Raw genomic sequence first — 9,756 nt, forward strand, 5'->3', positions numbered from 1 at the left:
TTCCTCCTGTCTGGACCATTGCCTACAATGCAGATAAACCTTGAGTTGGCTGGGAGAAGCAATAAAATGGGTTGTTCCTTTAGGCATTAAAAGAAGAGGGAAACCCTCATGCTGGTGTTTGAAATGTCAAAGGAAACAATCAGTTCTGGGCTCCCTACGGGACCGTTGAGCTCATCACATCACGAAGTTCTCTGAGGATGCGGGCAGGCAGCCTTCCCCTGCTGCAGAGCAGGAGGACTTGGAAGAGAGCATGTGTGCAGCAATCAGAATGCTGCTGCTGAGCACTCAGCGGAGGCTTCATTTCATGCGTGTAGCAAAACAGGAGCTCGTTTTCACACTTTCCAGATATTTTTATATTTCTCTGCAGATGCTTACTGAAGACTAGCATTTGTTTGGTTTTAAGCCGGAATTAAAATTCCCATCCGATGTCTAGAGGCAAAAGAAAAAAGAAAAAAAAAAAGCAGGTGTTTGTCCCAGAATGTAAAGCCATTTAAATTTGAGAGCTGTTAACCCATGTAGTAGCGATACAGCACAAAACATCTCTTGGAGTGAATCACTTGTGTTTAAAATGGAACGTGTTCTAAAAATAAACAGGTAATTGCTTCAATGTAGTCAATATGGAATTTAAGGATGACTGACAGTGATTTGTCATCCATCTCCGTAGCAAGAGTCATCTGGGAAGCCTGTGATGTTAAAAGAATTTGTTTTTATTAGCACCTCTTACAGTAGTTTTGTTAATGAGCTCTTGAACACCAGGACTGAAATCTGTCACGTGATATAATTAATTTTTCCGTACTGTAGGAAAACGTCTGCCATGTGCACCTTCAATTAGGTGAATCAGGTTCCTCAGGTCCCAGAACGTCTGGTTCAACAGAGCCATTGTTGTACAGAAAGGAGGAGCACGCTGTTTTGTTGCTGGCAAAGTGCTTTCACACATCTCCACGTACAGTTGAGAATGGCATCCTATGATCTTGGGAAGAGCTGATGTGCTACCCACAACGCCCATTCTGCAGAGAGGAAGCCAGGTGGATACTCCTCTCCAGCATGTGGCAGCAGAGGAGGTGGAGCAACAAATTGTCTGCTTTTCCTGAGGGACAGAAAGAGGAGGGCAAGCAATGGGGAGTGCTTGCGGAGACTGTCAGACAAGTTCTCTCCCGTGTGTTGGTCAGTGTCCTCTGAGTGCCTGGCTGTGTGAAGCAGGCACGTCAGGGTGCTGTTCCCTAGATCTTTAAAGGCATTGCCCTGCATCCTGTTTCTCTCTGAAACAAGCTATCCTGCCAAAGCCTGTCTCTTCAGCAGAACGCATTCGGTGTGAACTTTGCTGAGCTAGGTAAGAAGCAGAGAAGTTGGGGATAATCTGGCTTTGCTTGAGAGCCGGGCACCTGCTGTAAAGCAGTTCCTGAACGATTCGAGCTGCGGTCTTCCTTCCTGCTGGACATAGCAGATGCTTGGGGAGGCTGCTGCTTACAAGTGCTTGACACAATAGTGGGGTGGATGAGATCACCCGATGGGCCTGAGTGGTCCCTTGGGTGGCTTGGTGCTTTCCTTTCCAACCTGGGCCCTGTGAAGTCTGATGTCCTTATTTGTGACCAAGTCTTGTGTCTGTATCTTAAAGCAACCTCGGGAAAATTTAAACTTTTACAATTCATGTTCCAGTGCAGAGCATCTATCAAATATTGGGTTATTTGTCAAGTGTCTTTAATGATGTGTGGGGAAAAAAAAAAAAAAGATGCTGTGTATTTTTAATAAAAATATACAGTTTTTGTGTGCAGCTGCATGACTGTCTGAAGCAGACAACAGATTTACTCTCTGAAGCAGCACCTTGTTTTTAAAAGTGAGGTTGAGGTTGTGCTTAAGATGGAAAGAGGGGAGGAGGATGTGGATGAAGTATTTCATTTTGGAGTCAGAACATCCGTTTCCAAGATTATGCTGTTCCAGATTGGTGAAAGGCCTTTTAGCCATTAAATCTGCTGCTTTGTTTATAGGCCTGTGGAAGGTATGTAAGAATGAAGAGTGGGATCTTGTCGTGAACTTGTTTATTTGTCCTCACTGTGCGTTTGTAAAGGGTCATCAATCTGAGGTTAATACCATGATACCATGATTCAGAAACACTACATACATACCCAGAGTCACAGTAGAGACCTAAGACTGAGACAAATAAAAGGATTTTTGAGGCACATTCTTTGGTCTGAAAGTGAACAAAGCTCCTACTAAAGTTATTGGAAGCTCTGCTTGGTGAAGAGAAGTACCATATGGCCTTTTGTGATATATGTGTTTGGTGGTGGTGGTGGTTGGTTGTTTTTCTGTGGGGGTATTGAGGCTTTTTTTGTATTTTTTTTTTTTAAACAAAGCTGAGTATTATAGGGAAGCTGCATATTTGCACTGACATTTCATTCTCGTTGTTCTAGCACCAGGCTAAAGTAGAGACAACAACAGAGTTAGCATCCAGACTGCTATTAGGGGATAATGAACTGGTTTTCCTTCTCCTTCTCTTCTTATTAGGCTAGAAAAGAATTCCAGCATATAAGCACTGGGCCCTTTCCAAGACCTTTCGCTATGGTGGCTTATAAGAGTTAGGCTGATTTACTCATTTTTGGTTTCCAGTTCTTAACATTGCTTATAGATTTTGTCTTACAAGTGGAAGGGATACATTCATTCATTCTTATATGAGCAAAGCTCCCACCGAAGAACAATATTTCACACCTGACTGAAGGCAGAATTTCTTCTGTAGGTCCAAGGGACAACGTGTTGATGTAGAACCATTATCAGCTCCTGAAATTTTACTTTGTGTTCCTTCATGCTCCTCAGAACTGTGTCATTCAAACCTCTTCAATGATTTTTCATACTCGCTCTCTGCCCATCAGTTTCCATTCTCTTTAGCAGCTCCCTTCTCATCTTCTTCTGTCTTTCTTTCCCTTCCCACTTCCTTCTCCCCTTTCTACTCTGCAAAACCTGGTAGTTGCAAAACACTGTTATTCTGTCCAGCATGCCTTGCTACACACACAGTGGTTCCTGGGCCAACTTCAGCTTGGACAATGAGAGCATGTATTCATAGCTCATGCTAATGCTCTGTGCCTAATAGAAAGGCGTAGTAAAAAAAAACAAAACTTAGTGTCTGTATTGAACAATTGGGATATTCCAAATTAAAAATATATCCCCTAAGCAGAAGTACATGAATGCTAAAATGCTTTTGTATCTTTCTGTGCTCAACTGTTTATAAACCAGAAACAGATGCAGAGAGAGTGCTTGTTTAGGACACCCTACAACTAGTGTTAAAAATAATTTATTGGTGAAAAGGGAATCGTAAAGGTTGAGAAAGGTGAACAGAATCAACAAGCAATTGTGCTGCCAAAAAATTACAGGAAAACTGTATCAAAGGTGTGGTGAAATGTTCTGGATGCTTCTGTGGATTACTCTTGTTCTTTGTGCTGCTAAGATTTGGCTGGAGATTGATTTTGGAGATGGATTTAAGCAGCCAGTGCCTTTTAGGAATCCCATTTAAGGATCAGCTGCTAGATTTGCTTGTCAGAGATGTGTGGTGACTTCCTCTTGGCATCAACTATAGCATCATGTCCAGCTTGGAAGATCAGCACAAACCCAAGGAGGTCACTGCAGAAGTTCCAGAAAGGGCTATACTGCCCTTGTGCCCTTTCTCTTTTCCTTGCATTTCTGCCCATACCAGACGCTGCGACTCTAATACTCTAATACAAATACACTTTTGCCTGCCTACAAAAGTGGCTTTTTGAAGCCTGGGACAGGGGCAGCAGTCCCTGCCTCCACTTTCCCCCACCACCACGCTGGAAAACAAAACAAAAGATGTCTAAAGATGTCATTGGAAATGGTTAAGAAGTGGTTTCCTGAAAGAGGTGGCAGAATGAAGTTCCCTCTTCATGGGAGAAAGGATGGATGTGACATTGTGAATCAGAGGTGGTATGTCTAAGCCCATGTTTGGAAATGGGAATATAAATGTTTCCAGCAGTCTCAGCTCACTTAAAATAATTTGGTCGCATCAGGTTATTCACGTAAGACTGTCATCCTAGTGATTATAAAATGTGGAATTTATCTGTATAATGATTTATCAGTATAGTACAGTTGTAGTTTGGACTCTCAAATTAAATATACGCCTGCTTTGATCTATTTTTCCCAACCTAATTCTTGCATCTCCTTGTGTGTGTGTGTGTGTGTGTGTGTGTGTGTGTGTGTGCGGTGTTACCTGCCTAGGGAATCCCAAGGACAGAGAAAGACAGCTCACCTTGGATGGTGGTGGCTGCAGGCACAGGGCTTGTGTGCATGCAGTTAGGCATGCTGTTAGGCTCAGCAAGGGAAGAACACGGAGCTGGATGTGTAAGCAGGGTTTGCACTGGATCTATTAGCAGCTCAGGGAGGCCCATGGTGAATAACGTGTTTGGCTGACTTGTGACCCCCTTGTAATAGCTCTGAGAGATGGACAGGAGATCAATCTGTGTGATGGCCTTCCAATAACTCACTGGGAAACTAAGTTCATCTCCTTTAACTACCTGGAGCAAAAGGGATATAAATACAATATTGATGATCTGAATAATAGCTCATTCCTGCGTGACCCTGAGAGGGACAGATACACCCTGAAACAAAAGTAGAAAGATGGCCGTAAACAAATGAAGATCTGAGTTACTGTGTCTGCATGACGTGATGTAGTGAGCGTACCAGTTTATGTCCAAGGGTATTACAGCCATGTTTTAAGCAGTGCTGCCCTAAAAGGAGGCATTCTACATCAGCTTGTATTGACTGCATGCTACTGGCTTATTGCAGTCAGCAGCGGGGCTCCTGCTCTGAGTTCCCCAAGGCTTTTAGTTTTAGCATAATGCAGGCAAAACCAGCGTGCAGCTGCATCTCTGCCATTTCTGTAATGCACCTTAAGATCATGTGCAGATCTGTGACTTTCCAGGAATCTGTCCTAATAGGCGGGAGGCTTCTCCAAGTGTGTATGACTGTGGGGCAGAATTTATGCCCATCTGGTCAGTTGCTGTCGTCTGCATTCAAAAATTCGTTCAGCCAGAGAGCAAGAGGAAGCATAAGGCTGATTTAAAGGGCAGAGGGGGAGTGTCTGGTGCCAGTGCTTGTACCAAGGGCTTGTTCGTGTATTTTATTTGTTGAATAGCATATGGGATATCAAGACTGAGGTGTTTTTAGGATGCCTGGGAGCAGAACCAGAGGTCTCTTAACACAGTATGTAAAGCAGGGGCCAGTAGCAATGAGTGTCGGTTTGAGGATTACAATTTTCAGCATTAATGCCTAAGTTCTGTGCAAGTCCTGTTCATTTGATCTTGGATTCGAATATCTGTTATCAATATTAGTCTTCTGACCTCTGTCTTTCTCCATACTTCAGTGTTGTGCCTAACGGTAAGCTGCATGCTCATTCGGCGTACTTCATGCAGAAGTTTTCTGAGATGGATCCTGGTAGCCAATGGCAAGTATGAAATCTCAGATACAACTGCCTGTGTAATAGGATACCCATGTAATTCAGCCTGTTGTGTAGCAGAGCTCTAAATACATACGGTCACAAGGTCTTCAAGCCTAGCAGGAACTAGGATCAGAGCTTAGAAAGTTGTTGGGCTCACTCCAGTTTAAGAGTGAGGTAAAATGTCAGAGAGAAGATGCTTTCTATATACATCTCTCAGCCCCAATCGTTGACTTTTCGTAACTTCTTCCCCTGATCCTTTGTCCCTAGTCTCTGGTAGGAGATGGCGTAGGAGGGAGACTTTGCAGCTGAAGAAGTCTCAGCCAGGCTTAATGCAAATCAAGAATTTCTCAGAGAAACATAGGTAAAACTGCAGTTGCTGATGACAGTGATAAATGATTCAACAGTCAGTTAGCTTTCTTTCAGAGCTTTTAGTTTTGATTGTTTGGAATTTTCTTGAAGCAAGGATTAATAAACTTTTTTTTTTGTGCTTAAGTTAGCAGGCAAGTTCTGGATCCACTTGAGGTATCAAGTCTAATGAGGAATAATTCTTATAATTACCTCGGAGGAGAAATATCTTATTTTAGGCCACAGAGGCCTGGCACGGAGTAAGCTTTCTCAACGACCCCTAACCAAGCACACTGCTCTTGCCATACACTTCGTGTTCCTGCAGTGGTGTCCTGGCTCATCTTCTCAGCCTTGAGCTGATTCAGGGCCTCCAGCCAGCCTTGGCAGCTGAGCTCAGCACACACAGGCTGCTTGGGTTGGTGCCGCACCAGAGGGTTGTTTGCTGGAAATAAGAGACCACCCCCTCAGCCCCCCATTGCACGTACTTCTTCAATTGTACGTTGAACTCATGTCACGTAGCAGTTAGAAACACGGTGTAATTATGTGCATTTTTCAAAGGCTGACTGCTCCAGTACAGAGCTGATTTCATCTCCATGCGAACCACCTTGAGACTATCGAGCCTCCTTTAAAAAATATTCTTTTTCCTTGCATCTACTTATGTTGGATCACCCTATTGTTGTCCAACTTTTGTTGGTTTCTCCCTCTCCCAGCGAAGAAAAGACTGGAAACCCGGTAGAAGCAATCCAATGAAGTGTGAACAAGCAGTGTAATTACCTTCTTCAAATAGTTCTGGTGCTTTGCACATGTGGGAGGAGGGGTGGCATATTAAGTATTTCTGCGTGAAAATTTGCCAGTGGAATGGTTTTCTGTCAAAAAATGCTGTTTTAAACAGAATCAAAATGTGCCTCGTGAGAATGTGTTTGTGCTGCGGCTGGCAGCTATTCAGAGGAACTGGAGCCCTGCAGCCTTGTTTAATGATCAGATCCAGTTGGGGGGAGATCAGAGATGGAGGTGTGACAAGGCTAATGTTGTTATGCTTCAGCGTTCAGGAAAAGTTCAAAATGTTTTTCCTACAGTGCAGAAAAGGAGGCCTGACTTACTCTGCTTCATAGAGTTGTTTCTTAAAAACCATCTCCTGTCTCTGGCACATCCTAGTTGTCATCCTATTGTATTTACTTTGTGGAAGCCTGGGGCTGATCTCATGGCTACATTGGATCCATTTAAACCACTGATCTTGGAGTAAGGATACATTCAGCTCATGAGCCCTTAAAATAACTGTGAAAAAATTAGCTGCACCTTTATGGAGACACACATTAGCAGGATTCTTTTCTCTTTTCTTCCTCTTGACAGTGCTAGGAGCAATTTTTTTTTCCTCTTGTCATTATCTCTACTTCCTTCCACATCACAAACATATTTTCTATAGCTATTGGAACTAATATGTCTGTTCTCTCTGTAGCAAGCCTGTAAAATCTTTGAACTTCAAGTTTAAGCTGGTGCAAGTTAAGCACATTTCTGCTGTTTAGGTCTGTCTGTTTTCAGTTATGAGATGACCTTATTTTTAGTTGCAAAAAGGCCTGTACGTTGACACTGCTGAGGTACATTTGTACCTCATTTGCTGAGGTACAGCAAAGGCAAACTTTGCAGCAGGTCATTCAAAAGTGATAGTAATGAGGGAAAGATATGTCCTATTTTGGCTTTCCTTCTCCTGTGGCAGTGAAATCAAGCATTAGTGCAATGAATAGAAAAATGGTGGCTTCAATTAAAGTCTTACTGTTTCAGGAGCTTTTTCTTTCTCTCCTTTTGTGACAATTTGTTTTCTTCCTGCAAAGACCTTTTTAATGCCATGCTCTGTGTGGGTTGCTTAGGTGAGTTGGAAGCCCATCCTCTGGCTGCTTAGTCTGCTGAAACACAAATGTGGAAAATGCATTTTTCTTAGTGTAAGCACTCAACAGTGCATTTGTTCAACAATTGAGTGGCTCCTTATTCAGACCACACTGTGCAGCAAAGACATAGTAGCTTTATTATCTTCTAAATAAAACGAAGAAATAGAAGGTTAATGTTTTGTTGTGTTTTTGTATTTTTTCACAACCCTGATAATGTTTCTCATTCTGTTTAGTTCAGCGATTTCTTGTGCACCTTTACTAACATTTGCCCTGTATCGTGCATGTACGGATACCCTTCAGTCTTCCCTTGCCCCGAGCCCCTTCTGTTGGATGATGGGTGGGGTTCCCTGCTCTGAGGGTCACTGGCTCCCCACTCCAGGTAGCCACATTATCTGGGCAAAACTTGGAGGTGTCAAACGTTGTATCTGCCCATGGACAAAACAAAAGAGGAATAGCGGAAGACTTATCACTGTGCTTAATGTTCTTCAAGGCTGAGAGTTGATTGCTGTGTATTACATAAGAAGAATAATAAAATTGTGAGAAATTCTTTCTATTTTCCTTTAAAGTGTCTTGCACTCCACGGTTGAAAACAGGAATCTTTCTGAGATCATAACTATGCTGTGCTGTGCTTTTCTTAGCCATTTTCGGTTTGTAGACGGAATTTAAGAACTTAATTAAATGCTTTTTTGGCTGTGCTGTGACCCCTCTGACCTCCTCCTAGATAACTGAATAGCAGATACAACATGACACTTCTGTAACCTGTGTTCTTGTGGCCCTGAAGTTCTCTCTTACGCTTATACGGAATTTTCTCTACTTCAGTTTGGGCTCATTGCCTATTGTTTTGTCACTGGGCACACTGAGAAGAGCCTGACTCTGTCTTCTTCACTGCCTCCAATGTGCTATCTACATTGATAAGGCTCCCCCTGAGCCTTCTCATCTCCAGGCTAAATAATCCCAGTGCATCTTGCTGCTTTTCCAGCCACTTTTTCATTTCATTGCGACAGGACACATGCATTTGTGTGGCCATGTGGAGAACTGCATCAGGGAACTGACCCAGGCTAGAAGTAATTTTATGTCTTGATTATAACCCAGATGAGATTTATTTGTCTGTTTGAAGAACAATTATGTCAATGCAAGCAGACAGAAAAAGGATGGAGGAGGGCATGGTATTTCTTCATGTCATTGTATGCTGGCTTAAAGTGTTTGTGACTGTGACAGTAGTCACCTATGAAAAGATCTGGAGATCTAAGAGTAAAGACTTGCCAAGAAACTATAGCAACTGAGATGGCATTTTGGCAGGGACTGCACTAAAATGAGATGACACTGAGAAATTGGGGTAACCCAGTGTATGAATGACTGCACTGGGTCAAACAAAAGATCGGTATAAAATTATCTCCATTGTGACTAAACAAGAACATTTAGAGAACGTAGCAAACATTTTTGTCTGCCATGAGAAAATAACTTCTCTCTATTATTTCCTTGCCCTCAATCCTAACCATTTTCTACTCATGTGCAGAACTGGGTGTTTCTGTTTTTAGTACCGGTTAGTAAAGACCTGCACCAAGACTCACCTCCTACTTTTCTTTGAACATATTTATGCTTATATAATAAAGTCAGAATGAATTTCACTGCTCAACTACCCATCCATCACATTAAGAACCACCTCTCTAGTCTGATGTGAGCCTGAATTCTATTGCCTTCCTTTGATGCCCCCTCCTTCTTGTACTGAAAGAGGAGGTGAACAATCACTTTGCCTCCATTCTCTTTTCCACTTGTGATTCTGTAAACCACTGTCATGTCCTTATCTTTATTGCAAAATGTTTTGCCTCTAACTTGGTTATTTTCATTTTTTTCTACTATCAGTGCTTTCACGTCTTCTATTCCATTTTATCCTAGGTATTTTTTTAAATCTACTTATCCTGTTTTTGTCTTCATGGATCTATTGAATTCTGCAGATTCTTAGATACATTTCTCATCCTTTTTGTCCCTTCTTTCGCTTGGTGATTTACCTGACTGAGGCACTCTGTTTCTACCATTAGTATGGCAACTCTTCATGCTACTTTCTCTTCTAATTGAGCTCAATGATAA

Source organism: Meleagris gallopavo, chromosome 6 (assembly GCF_000146605.3).
Source record: "Meleagris gallopavo isolate NT-WF06-2002-E0010 breed Aviagen turkey brand Nicholas breeding stock chromosome 6, Turkey_5.1, whole genome shotgun sequence".
NCBI lineage: Eukaryota > Metazoa > Chordata > Aves > Galliformes > Phasianidae > Meleagris > Meleagris gallopavo.